The sequence below is a fragment of the Ascaphus truei genome, chromosome 4, assembly GCF_040206685.1.
Source record: "Ascaphus truei isolate aAscTru1 chromosome 4, aAscTru1.hap1, whole genome shotgun sequence".
Lineage (NCBI taxonomy): Eukaryota > Metazoa > Chordata > Amphibia > Anura > Ascaphidae > Ascaphus > Ascaphus truei.
Window position 1 is genome coordinate 377,062,589 of NC_134486.1, and position 13,935 is coordinate 377,076,523.

Here is a 13,935-nt window from a genome sequence, read left to right on the forward strand (position 1 = left end):
TGAGCAACAACATTGCACTTGGTGAATATTAAAGGCACGCCAAACACTACAGGTTTCCTGAATTATGACCATATCGTCCAAAACTATCCAGTTCCAGATTCCAGAAGCATGTTGTAATTCATGCCCTCCTTGTAGCCCAGGAAATTAATGGTATACCGTTTGTTTGGGGGTGGATAAAGATGATCATGCTGTTCTTGAAACCACCAGACTTCTCTCCTACTATTTCCAAGCTCATCTTTATCCCATTGTAGAAGCATGGAGATGTCAGGTGTCACAAGCTGGAGCACTGCTCCAAAATTTGTGTAATTTGTCATTTTTAATACATGCTAATGTATGACTTAGCCGTTTGGGGATAGGACAGTCCTCTATTAGGACTATTAGATATAGGAGGAGTTTGGGGAAAGGACAGACAGCGCAACATTGCGACGGGAACAGACAACTTTTTTCTCTTTGTGTCAAATAAGACACGAAGATCGGAGGTTGTGTCTGTGACGCTAGGGGTAGATTTGGCTGCTTGTAAATAAAGGTTAAGCCCGCCATTACCCCTACCTGTCAAGGATATGATGTAGTTATTTATGTATGTACTGTTTATTGTACCAGTCCTATACATGTTCCTCTTAAAGTATGTGAAACAGTGATGTACAGCTCTATTCAAGAGTGGGGACCTGTAGGGGTTAACTCTTGCAAAATGAGCTACTGTATAATCACATCAGAGTTTGGTATTGTAGGCCTGGACACTGATAGGATTAGGCCCATTGTTGAGGAACCAGGGAGAGGTCGACCACCTGCTGAATGGACTTGCTCTACAAGAAAGCTGTAATTCTTGGGGCTATATCTGTATGGTTTGTCTGTGGAAGGGGATTGTATAAGCATTGTCCTGTACCACCTTCGACCCCAGTAACCTCATCAACCGGGTCTAGGGCCGTGTGCAGAGACCAGGAATAATGTTCCTACCCTGACTAGCTGGCATCTGCCAGATTTGTGAAACAGAAAATATAGCGCAGACTAAATAAAACCTAGTATATTCATATAATGTGGCAACAATCAAATATGCTCAAGGCACATGTGGTGTAGAAGTAAATCAAGTGAAACCAATAAAAAATCCTGGGGCACATATAGTCTGACCTCACCACCTGCGAAGGAGCAGAGCCCCAGATTTTGCAATGCGAGAAGTGCGAGTGTACGGAAATACAGGCCCATGAGGGACCTGTGTAGGAGAGACATGGTCCGAGGGTCAAGGAGAGAATGGGATCTGAAGGTGTGTGAGGGGGCGCGGGGAGGTTGAATGTGTGTGAGAAATTGAGCGTGGGGGATGAGCGAGCGAGATGGGGTCTGTAAAAGAGGGAGGGGGAGAGGTGAAGGTATAAGAGAGGGAGAGGAGGGGGTGTGAGACAGGGGTGGGGGAGGAGGAATATAGTGTGAGGGGGAAGTGAGTTGGGGAGGAGAGAAATACATGGGGGGGAGGGCGTGGATGAGAGGGGGTAGTGTGATAAGGGGGAGAGAATTAGAGGGGGTGAGAGCGAGTGTGTGAGAGGGCAGGAGTGTAAGAGAAAGGAGGGGCTCAAAAGGCCGTCGAAACCCAGGGCCTGTCGGGAAAGCTGTCGACGGCCTTGTGTTCATCAAGGGACTAATGAGCTCTGGTGAGGGAGAAAGGTATCAGATCTCCCATCCACAGAATGAGCTGGAGATTGCAACTCAACACCAGCAGTATCTGGAGAAGGCTTATTGGGACAACATCAGGGAGATGGAGACGTTGAGGGAGGACAAGCACAAGGCTTTTAAATTAAACCCATCTGCAATTGATCTGTATTTACTTGGACAACACCCTGTTTAGGAAAACCATCTGTTTTAATGTCCTCACATGTGCTAATTAAGTTGCCTGGGCTGTACTTAATTCTAATGACATTTTAGAGCTATAAAACCAGTCAACATAGAAGCCTATGCTGTCTGCAGCCTTTGTCAAATAGCCCTTTTAAGTAGCAAGAAAACTGGAGTTTAAAAAGGAGTTCAAAAGGAGTGAACAAGTGGACCTTTGGTAGGAGTGAACAAGTGGACACGTACTGGCCCTGATTCCTGCATTTGAGCTGGAAAGGAGTATATCATCTAACCCAGACTGCACATCTCAGAACTATAGTTGTGATGCTGCCCCTACTATTTATATTTGCTGTGACCTCACTTCTTTTCAAATTATGCACTTTTTTTCTACCAGCCTCATTATGTCTCTAACTCTATTCATACATCTTCCTTCACCACTTTTCAGGTCACATGAACTCCTTTCTTACCTAAGCCCCCTGACACTGCACAGCTATAACCCCTGCACTAAAGCACATCCCTACAAAATCAGCCTCACACATTCTCTATCTATCCATGCTTGTCCTCCTTGCTTCTGGAGATATCTCCCCCAGTCCTGATCCCTGCTTTATTTCTAAATGATCTAGTCTTCACCTGCAAAATGCAACTTCTACTACTCCTGGTGTCAACCCCTCCAACCTCATACCCATCCCCTGCCACCCTCCCTCTTCTCTCCCTTTCTCCTGTGCCCTTTGAAATGCTCGCTCCCTTCCCAACAAGCGCTCCCTCTCTCTCTCTCTCAAGCTGCTCCCTCTCTCTCTCAAGCTGCTCCCTCTCTCTCTCAAGCTGCTCCCCCTCTTTTCCCCTCCCCCTCTCTTTTCCCCTCCCCCTCTCTTTTCCCCTCCCCCTCTCTTTTCCCCTCCCCCTCTCTTTTCCCCTCCCCCTCTCTTTTCCCCTCCCCCTCTCTTTTCCCCTCCCCCTCTCGTTACCAAACCTATTCCTCCCTCTCTTGCTTTTCCCTCCATTGAGGCTCACACTGTCCAGATTTTCTCTCATCTACCTGTCCACGTGGTGGTCATCTATCACCCACCTTCCTCTACTAATCCCCCTTCTGCCTTTCTCTCATTTTGAATCCTGGTTCTCTTTCTTTCTCTCTTCAGACTCCCCTGTTCTTCTCCTTGGGGACTTCAACTTCCACATTGATGACCCCTCTCTCCCTTGGGCTTCCCGCTTTCTCTCTCTAACCTCTTCTTTTGGCCTTCAACAGTGGATTGCAGCTAGCACCCACAAGGATGGCCACTATCTAGACCTGGTTTTCACTAAACTTTTCTCTCTCTGATTTCTCCATTTCCCTTTACTCTCTCTGACCATCACCTCATCTCATTTTCTCTCTCTTGCTTTTCTTCTCCATCTACCCCTCGTTTCTGCAGAAACCTGCCCTCTAACCTACCAGCCTTTGATTCCACTTTACGCTCCACCTTAGTTCTGCTACAGACCCTGACAACCTGGTCAGGAACTACAACTCTGCCTTATCCTCCTCTCTTGATCTACATGCCCCGCTTTCTCTCTGCCGTCCTCACCCTTCTAACCCCATAAGCGCATGCTGCGTTCCTCCACTCGTTCCTCTGAAAGCCTCTGGAGGAAATCTCACACGCTCAGACTTCCTTCACTACAAATTTATGTTGTCCTGTTTCAACTCTGCCCTCTTTCAGGTTAAACAAACCTACTTTTCTTCACTAATCAACACACACAAGTCTAACTCTCACAAACTCTTCTCTGTCTTTGACTCTACACTGACCACCCTCGGCTGCCTCCTCTTCTTCCGCAATCTCACCTCAGGACTTTGCTGACTAGTCTAAGGAAAAGGTGGAAACCATACGTCAGAACATCCCCTCTGTTTCCTCCTCCCATCCAACACCCCCTCCTAACTATCCTCCTGCCATCCTTGACTCTTTTGCGCTGTCTCGGAGGAGGATGTGTCACTGCTGATCTCCTCGTCTTCTACCACCTGCCCTTTTGACCCCATTCCCTACTATCTCCTAAAACCTCTTGCTCCTATTATAATCCCAACGCTCACACATATTTTTAACTCTTCCCTCTACTCTGGTACCTTTCCCTCCTCCTTCAAACATGCAACACTTATACCATTACTCAAAAACAGCAAGCTTGACCCTACCTGTCTTTCTAACTAATCGACCTGTCTCCCTCCTGCCTTTTGTCTCCAAACTCCTTGAAAGTCTTGTATTCTCAACACATATTCTCTCCTAGACCGTCTACAATCTGGCTTCCGCACTGCTCACTTCACTGAAATAGCCCTCACTAAAATAACTAATGACCTACATGCAGCCAAAGACAGAGGTCATTACACTCTGCTCATACTACTTAACCTCTCTGCAGCATTTGACACCATGGACCACCCTCTTCTCCTTCACATTCTCCATATTCTTGTTATTCGTAACAAAGCTCTATTTTGGATCTACTCCATCTCTCCCATCGTACTTTCAGTGTCTCTTTTGCCAACACCTCCTCCTCTATCGATCTCTCTGTGGGGATACCCCAGGGCTCTGTCCTGGGACCTCTTATCTTTTCTCTGTACACACTTTCTTTTGGTGACCTAATCACATCTCTTGGGTTTAAATAGCACCTCTATGCTGACGACACACAAAATTTATCTTTCAACCCCTGACCTTACACCTGCTGTACAGACCAAAATTTCTGAAGGTCTCTGGTCTATATCATCCTGGATAGCCCTCCGCCGCCTTAAACTTAACATGGCAAAAACAGAGCTCCTCATACTTCTTCCCAAACCTGGCCCTACCACCTACTTCCACATTACTGTTGGAAGTACCATCATTCACCCAGTAGCCCAAGCATGCTGCCTAGGGGTCACACTCGCCTCCTCTCTCACATTCTCCCCTCACATTCAAAACATATCTAAAACCTGTCGCTTCTTTCTCCGCAATATTACAAGGATACACCCTTTCCTCTGTTACTCGACTGATAAAACTTTAACTCATGCCCTCATTCTCTCCTGTCTCGATTACTGTAACCTCCTGCTGTCCGGCCTTCCTGCCTCTCACCTGTCTCCCCTACAATCTATTCTTAACGCAGCTGCCAGAATCACTCTACTCTTTCCTAAATCTGTCTCAGCGTCTCCCGTGCTGAAATCACTCTCCTGGCTTACTATCAAATCCTGTATTACACATGCAATTCTCCTCACTTTTAAAGCTTTACACTCTTCTGCTCCTCCTTACATCTCAACCCTAATTTCGCTATGCACCATCCCGACTCTTGCGTTCTGCTCAAGAATGTCTTCTCTCCACCCCCTTTGTATCTAAAGCCTTCTCCCGCCTTAAACCTTTCTCCCCCACACCTCTGGAAAGTCCTTCCCCTCAACACCCGACTAGCACCCTCTCTATCCACTTTTTAGAACTACCTTAAGACACACTTGCTTAAAGAAGTATATGATGGATAATACAAGACAAATGATACATAAAGATTGGCCCCCTGCAGACGCACTTACCAGGATGCCCTCCTACTGTCTCTGTACATTCTCCCTACCTATTAGATTGTAAGCTCTTCGGAGCAGGGACTGCTCTTCCACAAAGTTACTTTTATGTCTGATGCACTTATTTCCATGATGTGTTATTTGTATTATTTGTGATTTATACGATTGTCATGTGTATTACTGCTGTGAAGTGATATGTACATTAATGGTGCTATATAAAGTAAAGATATACAGAACATACATACAGAACATACAGAACATACATACAGAACATACATACAAGGTTGAGGATGAACAACAGGCTGCACAGCACAGGATAACAGTCACTCAGCACACAGCTGATAAACTGCAGGAAGAGCTGATGTCTGCAGAGATACAGTATGCATGAGCTAAGGAAGGAGAACTCCATCAGGGGCTACCACCTGCAGGAAGTAACAAGATACCTACAGGGTGTAAGCAGCACTGGTTGCAGGAGGCTCCAGCAGCTCCACTTTGAGTCCTTCACAGGATGTAAACTTTACCCACATCCAGAGCACTCCCCTTCCGTGTCTGCATGGGAGGGTCAGACGGTGATATGGCTCTGCATAGTGTGTAAGAAGAACGTCATGGGGACCATGACCACATTTAAGAAAGGGGGGCGAGGGAAATATGTTAGATATGCAAGGGGGGGTAGGGGAGAGTTAAGGGCTCATCTTCCCCAGCAGCATGTGCGGGACATTGCCTAGCAACACCAGAAAGGCGGGAAAGTCTTGAGCAGGACTGGGATTGCCGTGGCAACATTGTTCTGTGAGGGGAAGTGGGAGCAGTTTCTAATCTGGCAGGAGTCAGGCTGACTGACAGAAAGGTTTGTTATTGATAGAGCTAGCTAGTAAAATACTAGTAAGTGTTAGTCATTACAATACGAGTTTAGTGTTAACAATAATATGTATATTATAAATAAAAATATATATATAAAATATATGTTATTATTGGAGGAAATTAAAATAAAACATAAAGGCAAGTGTTAATAACACAATCAATGATGATAAAAAAAAATTAAAAGGGGGCGGGCGGAGAAAGGAATTGTAAATAATAAAACTAAAGACGACAAGAGAATAATTCAGGCTAAGGACTCCCTTCTCCTACTGTTTACTTTTGTCTGTTTTTTTCTTTTATGTATATAGTACTCAAATATAATAATTATAATTTTTACTTCATATAGAGCTTTTCTCCCAATTACAGTATAGCGGGCGGGACGCAGCACATAGGGTTATTACAGACACAGCCCCTGCCCAGATGAGTTTACAATCTATGTTTTTGGTGCCTGAGGCACAGGGAGATAAAGCGACTTGCCCAAGGTCACAAGGAGCTGACCCTGGGATTTGAACCAGGCTCCCCTGCTTCAACTTGTTGCCAGAGCCAGAGCCACTCCAGAATGGGGTTATTACATTAAACTGTGCTAATGCCGATCAGGGAAAGATTATACAGAAACTCCCAATTTTAGTTAATGGGAATTTCCATGTGCTAGTGCCCTGATCAGTACTATTGCAATTTAATAACCCACACAGTGCTATACTACGTAGAACATACAGCCATGCATATGTTTTGGAATCTGAGGGAAATAGTGACTTGTTCAAGCTTTGGTTGCTGTAAATCTACTGTTCACATAATATTAATGTTAAATCCGTTTTCGAGGGGTAAAACATTTGTTTTGCACAGACTACAGCACACACGCACACGCCTCCCTCTCACTCTCATACACTACAGCCCCCGCCCCCTCTATACACACACCTCTCCCCCCTCCCTGCACACACTGCAGCCCCCTATGTCCCCAAAACACGCAATATAACCCTCACCTTTGCTTTACTCTCCCTCTCTCTCTGCCTCTCCTGTGCGGAGCTCTCTCACACACAGACAGGGGGGGAGGAGTTAGGGGAGGCAGCAGGACACAGAGCTGCTGTAACTCACTGTATAGTGCTGCAGCTCTGAGGCAGTGTATATTCACAGTTGAGTGCAAATAGCCGCACGGCTATTCGCACTCAGTAGGAAATAAAATGGAAAAAAAATAAACATCCCAGCCAGGAATCGAACCCTGGTCCACTCTGTTAATGGCCTGGAGCATTACCATTGAGCTATAAGACTTTCTGATGCTTTTGAAATGAATAAACGCATAGAAGCCTATTGACATTACAGTGTTCATAGCAGCTCGGCTATTCGCACTCAGTAGGAAATAAAATGGAAAAAAAAGACAGAACACTCCCCTATTGACATTCTATACCCCTGCATCTGTAATCAGCGCGGCTTTAGGCTGAGTCCCCAGTCAGCACTGCGGCACGCGCCCGGCGGCGGGGCGGCGCATGCACAGCGCAAGACCGCGATCTGCGGTCTGAGGGGAGAGAGAACGTTTGCGACGAGAGGGTGCGTGGCAGTAGGTTTGCGGGGCGTGGCCATGACGTCCCGAGGCTGGTTCGCCCTCATTGGCTGAACTGCCGACGGGGGCGTGGCCACGCCTCCGTCGCAAATGCCAATCTCAAACTCCCCTGCCTGCCTGAAAACTCTACTGGCTTGGGCCAATAGTTGCTCGCTCAGAGGGTAAATCCACTCGTCCCGGCCGTGTAAATGTATAAATTGTTAATCCAAAAAGGTTGTATTACATGTGTTTATGTGACCTTTTGTGGTATGAATAATAAGAATAAGAAAATATATATATATATATATATATCTATATATATATATATATAGATATATATATATATATATATATATATCTCTGTCTCTCTCATTAGGAATGTGTAATAATATAAAAAATATCTGCAATAAAATACATATAAAAAAAAAAACCCAAACATCCCCAAAAATCAGACTTACCAGCAGGGGGGGGGGGGGGGGGGGGCGGCCTGAGTGTGTTTGCGGGTGGTGGCGACGGTACTGGGGGTGGGGGAACAATGCTGCGGGGGGCGGCGGTACAGGGGTTTCCCGCGGCTGCGTGGGTTGTCTAGCGGCTGCGGTGGGTGACAGGACAGCCCTGTCATGCGGGGGGGGGGGGGGGGGCGGTGCGGGGGGGGGGGGGGGGGAATGGCGGTGCAGCGGGGGGCCCGGCGGCTGGTCACAGCAGTTGCCGCCAGCCCCGCTGCAGGCATCACGCCACTGCTCACGCGCGCACCAGTGTGCTGCGGGGGTGGGGCCGATGCTGGCCCGATGGGGGGGGGGGGGTCACAGCAGTTGACACCGGCCATGAAGCACCTGTCTCGCGATGCAGCTCCCACGCGAAACGGGGCTCCCTCTGACACCGGCGTGCCGGAAGCTTAACCCGGACTACTTCCGGCGCTACCACAGGGAGACACCGCAATTTTTTTTGCAGCGATTTCTTATTTTTTTTAATTAACAGGCGCCCGGCCGCGCAGGGGGCCCGGGCGGCCGGGTCCCCCTGACCCACAGGGCCAGGGACGCCAGTACCCTTTCTCCCCCGCTGTTGGCGGCCCTGATTAAGATCAATGGTGTACAGCACATATATCGCAACCCAGTTTATAATTGGTATACATCATTATGCATAAGGCCGCGTCCATGTTTAGTGCTTGCGGGCAGAGGTGCGCTTCCGCTCGGCACTGAGCCCCTCCAGCCGCAATGAGAGTGGCTTTAGTAGGGGCTCGCCTACGCTTCCGCGCGTTGTAAATTTCCCCGCTTGCCGGTGCGCAGGGCCGGTTACAGGAGCGGTTCCCCGAATGAGGGCGAACCAGCTCCGTGACATCACTGGCCCGCCCGCCGAAACGCCCCCGGACAGCGCGCTGTCTAAGGCCAGGGAAAGCACCCGCTTTCCCTGAGCCTCAGCGCACCTCCGCACGCCAGCAGGAACCCTAGCCGAGGCCTTATTTGTCTGGCCAGTGTGAGCATCAGGGCTTGAGACACTTGCAAAGCAAGCAAAATTGAATTTGCCGCCTCCAAGCACGTCACGTAAGCGGTTCACCTAATGAGGGCAAACCAGCTCAGTGCCGTTGTGGCCGCGCCCCCAGATGAGCGTGCACCTAGCCACAAATTGCACGGCCGAGCAGGGCACAGCGCTCGTGTGTCAGGGCGCAGCGCTTGTGTGCCAGCACGCCACGCTCCCTCTCAGGCCGCAGCCTAAGGCTTAGTCCATAGAGACTGAAGCCGTGCGGATGCACGCTGAGGCTGAGGGAAAACAGTGCTTTCCCTGGCCTTGGAGTGCGCGCCGTCCGTGGGCGTGTCTGGGGGCGGGCCAGTGACATCACGGAGCTGGTTCTCCCTCATTCGGCGAACCACTCACGTGACCGGCCCTGCTCTCCGGCAAGCTAAGAAAGTAAAGATTTCTTAAGACACGCTTCTGCAGGCATGCGGAAGCGTGCGCGAGACCCTGCTAAAGCCACTCTCATTGCGGCTGCAGGGGCCCAGTGCCCAGCAGCAGCACGCCTCAGTGCCTAAGCGATGACCATGCCCGAGGCCTAAGGACTCGGGCATGGTGCCTCGGGCCGCGCTCCTGCTCTGCCTCGCCTGCAGAAGCTGGTGCTTTTTTGTGGCCTGACAGGTGAGGCAGTGAGCGCGCTTCGGGGGCGGGGCGAAGGTGGGGCGGGAGGCGGGGCTAGTCCCTCATCCCCTTTGGATGTTTGCCGTTACGTGATCGCTACTCCGCTCACCTCAGCGCGTATATTTAATCTTGCCTGTCGCCTGCATTTCCACACGCCTCCGCACGCATGCGTAAGCGGCTCCTAAGGCTGCGGTCCCACTAACTACTACAGCGCACGTCTGTGCGATCAAGCCCCGCCCACCCAGTTCCTCCGGTCCCAGTCCCTACCTTGTCGCGCACCTTTCCCCAGCGGTGCGCGACAGGTTTTCAGGCAGGCAGGGGAGTTTGAGATTGGCATTTGCGATGGAGGCGTGGCCATGCCCCCGCCAGCGGTTCAGCCAATGAGGGCGAACCAGCTGCGGGACGTCATGGCCACGCCCCCGCAAACCTACCGCCACGCCCCCTCCCATCGCAAACGTTCTCTCTCCCCTCAGACCGCAGATCGCGGTCTAGCGCTCTGCATGCGCCGCCCCCCTGCCGGGCGCGTGCCACGGTGCCGACTGGGGACTCAGCCTAAAGCCGCGCTGATTACAGATGCAGGGGTATAGAATGTCAATAGGGGAGTGTTCTGTCTTTTTTTTCCATTTCATTTCCTACTGAGTGCGAATAGCCGAGCTGCTATGAACACTGTAATGTCAATAGGCTTCTATGCCTTTATTCACTTCAAAAGCATCAGAAAGTCTTATAGCTCAGTGGTTATGCTCCAGGCCATTAACAGAGTGGACCAGGGTTTGATTCCTAGCTGGGATGTTTATTTTTTTCCCCATTTTTTTTCTTACTGAGTGCGAATAGCCGTGCGGCTATTTGCACTCAACTGTGAATATCCACTGCCCAACTCTGAAAGCCGATTAGTTAGAAAAGCAGTGCAAAAACTGGGGGGCGCGAGACTGAGTGCTGGGGGGCGCAGGGTTTACAGAGTCCCCGCGCGCTTCCCGAAGGCACTTAAATTAAAGCTGCAGTTCAGTCTTTTTATTTATTTATTTATTTTTATACTTCAATAGTTTCATGTGGGCAATCTCTACTTAAAGAAAACTAAAGAACTGCATAGCTGCCGGTCAATTCGTTCTCCATGTATTGATCGGCGAAATTTGGTGACATCATTAGAGCTAGCATATGTTTTTCTTCTGCTTCTGTCACTCAGTGGAAGCTCATGAATATTCATGAGCAGTCCTGCACTGACATGTGCTAGAGGGAGGGCAGGGCTGACAAAGGGTTGTGGCAGGGCTGACAAAGGGGTGTGCCAGGGCTTGTGACAGGACATGAAGGGGCAGTGCCTTAGCAAATGGTTGTTAAAATAGAATACAAGAAAATTGGTCTTTCAAAGTTGTTTTTTTCTTACTACAGAACTGATTTATTTAAAAAAAAACCCATGCAGGATATTGACTGAACTGCAGCTTTAAGTGCCGGGGGAGCTGCAGGGCCTCTGTAAACCTAACTTACCTTGGCTCCGGCGGCTTCTCACGCGCGTCGCTATGGCAACGCAGCGTCAAATGACGCAGTGAGGTCATGTGACGTCACGTTGGTATGGCAACGTGACGTCATTGCGCTGGAGCGGGTGTGAGGGGGCCAGAGGTGAGGAAATACAAATACAAAACTTGGCATGGTGCCAAAAAGTACTGGATGGATAATGTCCTGAAATCATTTTTCAGAACTAAGGGGATTATAAGAGTCTTGGTCTATAATTATATGTTATGGTTGCTTTTGAGAAAATAATTGGTTAAAAAAAAAAAAGAAAGTTATAAAAAAATCTTCCAATAACGTGCTATTATGTCAGTCTTGGCAAGGGTTACCACCACTCCGGGCTCGACACAGAGACTTCGGGTTTTGATAACGTGTCTCCGATCTACGGGTTTACCTAGTAAACCTCCGGGTGGCGGCGTGCGGCGGCATCGTCTCCGGCATCTTCCCCTTCAACTCCTGTCAATATGGCCGCACGGCGTCAAATGGCACCATGTTGCCATGTCTACGGGAACGCCACGTGACATCACAGCATCATGTGATGCCCGTTGTCATGAAGACGCTACGTGACGTCACGCGGCGCCGCATTGTCATGACAACGTGACGCCATTAGACATCTCGTTGTCATGATAATGCAGCACCATTTGATGCCAAGCGGTCATATTGACGGGTTGCCGGGAGACGCCACCACCGAAGGTAAGGCTAAATGCAAAAATGTTATCTCTGGGTTAGCCTTCAGTTGAAGGTGGCAACCCTGGTCTTGGCGCTACGCCTATCTAGACCTAAAAATAGGGTTTTTGCTGAAATGGAGTGAACACAATTATTTCAATTGTTCCTAACTGTGGCGTTACACCTATCCAGACACATTTTCAATGTCTGGATGGGAGTAATGCCGAGTTAGGTAGAAAATTAAATAATAACCGAAAAGTGCAAGAAGCCACATGAAAGATTAATACGTGAAGGTAAAAATATACAGGTGTGTAAACGCGAGTTAAATTATATTTAAAAACACTTAAATACTAAGTGACAGTATTGTGCTATTTCAATATAAAAAGTTGATACAATCCTTTGATAGGATGCCGCTCTTACAACACAAGATGTTTCCCAATATCTATTCCGTATAAAAAGAGCTTAAAAAACAATCTCTAGATATATAAAAAGACAAAATAGAGACAATATGCAAACACATCTTTGGAAGACGTGGGTGGAGGAAGGATAAATCCCACCCGTGTTACAAGGTTTAGTCAAGCAGTTTCAAAATCATTCAAGGAGCGGGAAGATGCAGTAGAGATCCTTCTTTAAAGTGGATGTTGCAGGTAAATGTCCCGAATTAATGTTAAAGCTGCAGTTCAAGCAATACCCTACATGTGTGTTTTTTAAATAAATCAGTTCTGAACTATGAGAAAATACTTGTAGCATTTAAAAGAAAAAAGAAAAACATTTTATAGACATTTTTAATGTATGCAACTATTTACAAAGTCACATCCCCTTCCCAAACAGCATTACCTTTTTGAGCCCTGCCCTCTATAGCAGTGAACCTATTGAATCTAGTGCCTGCCTGGTCACATGATCTTCCTCCAGAACTTTGGCTGTCAGTGCAGCAGAGGAGGATCCAAGATGCATTTAGTGAACCCCGAGCCGAATCGTCAGTGATCGATTACAGGAGAAGGAATCGATCAGCCACTTAGCTAATCACTCGTCAGTGTGTAGATTGTATTGATTTTGTGTGATTATTATTGATATTGAATAATTAAAAAAAAAAAAAAAAAAGATAGCTTGAACTGCAGCTTTCAAAGAGAAAGGCAGGCATAGTAGAACAACGTTTTTATCCAGATTTAAAATAGTACCGTAATGTGTCACGTGTGTACAGTGTGCTGAGAAAACGGAGGGCTGGCGTCTGTCCGCGGTTTCTCGGAGCTGCGTTCTATTTTGACCCTGTGTGGTCTGAAAGAGATTTGAAACGGGAGCATGCGAGTGCATACCCGCTACGGTACCATTATAAAGCTGTATAAAAACGATGTTATACTATGCCTACCTTTCTCTTTCAGCATTAATTCGGGAGATTTACCTGCCACATCCACTTGAAAGGATCTCTGCTACATCTTCACGCTCCTTGAATGATTTGAAACGGCTTCACTAAACCTTGTAACATGCGAGTGGAAATTATCCTTCCTTCACCCACGTCAAAGATGTATTTATTTTTATTTTACATATTGTCTCTATTTCCTCTTTTTATATACCCAGAGGTTTTTTTTTGCGCTTTGAAGTTGCTGCTTCATAAATTAATGTAACCTTAAATCATCGCATTAACCTTAACAGACTTTAGTGGATATGCGATCATAACTCCTCATTTGCATCACATTATCATCAACCTCCACTATAATTAACGTTTTACGGTTCACAGACGAAAACATGACATAAGGTTATGTTATTGTCCTTTCTGGATACAGCCTTATTCTTAAAAATGATGTAACTTTCAACTTCCTCAACATCAAGTTAGGTAGCTTAATGGAGCTTATAGCATCTAGGCCTTGGTCTTAACAAGTACAAGAATTTTCTTTGCATTTATCAAACAATGGAATGGTTTGGGATTGTTTTTTTTCTGTCAGTGTGCTGATTT

At 47.5% G+C, this 13,935-nt stretch overlaps 1 protein-coding gene across 2 annotated transcripts in view; it reads right to left on the bottom strand.

Annotated features, from left to right (window-relative positions):
- Positions 1-13,935, bottom strand: part of WDR35 (WD repeat domain 35) — a 76,919-nt gene that overhangs the window by 44,462 nt on the left and 18,522 nt on the right. The window lies entirely within an intron of this gene.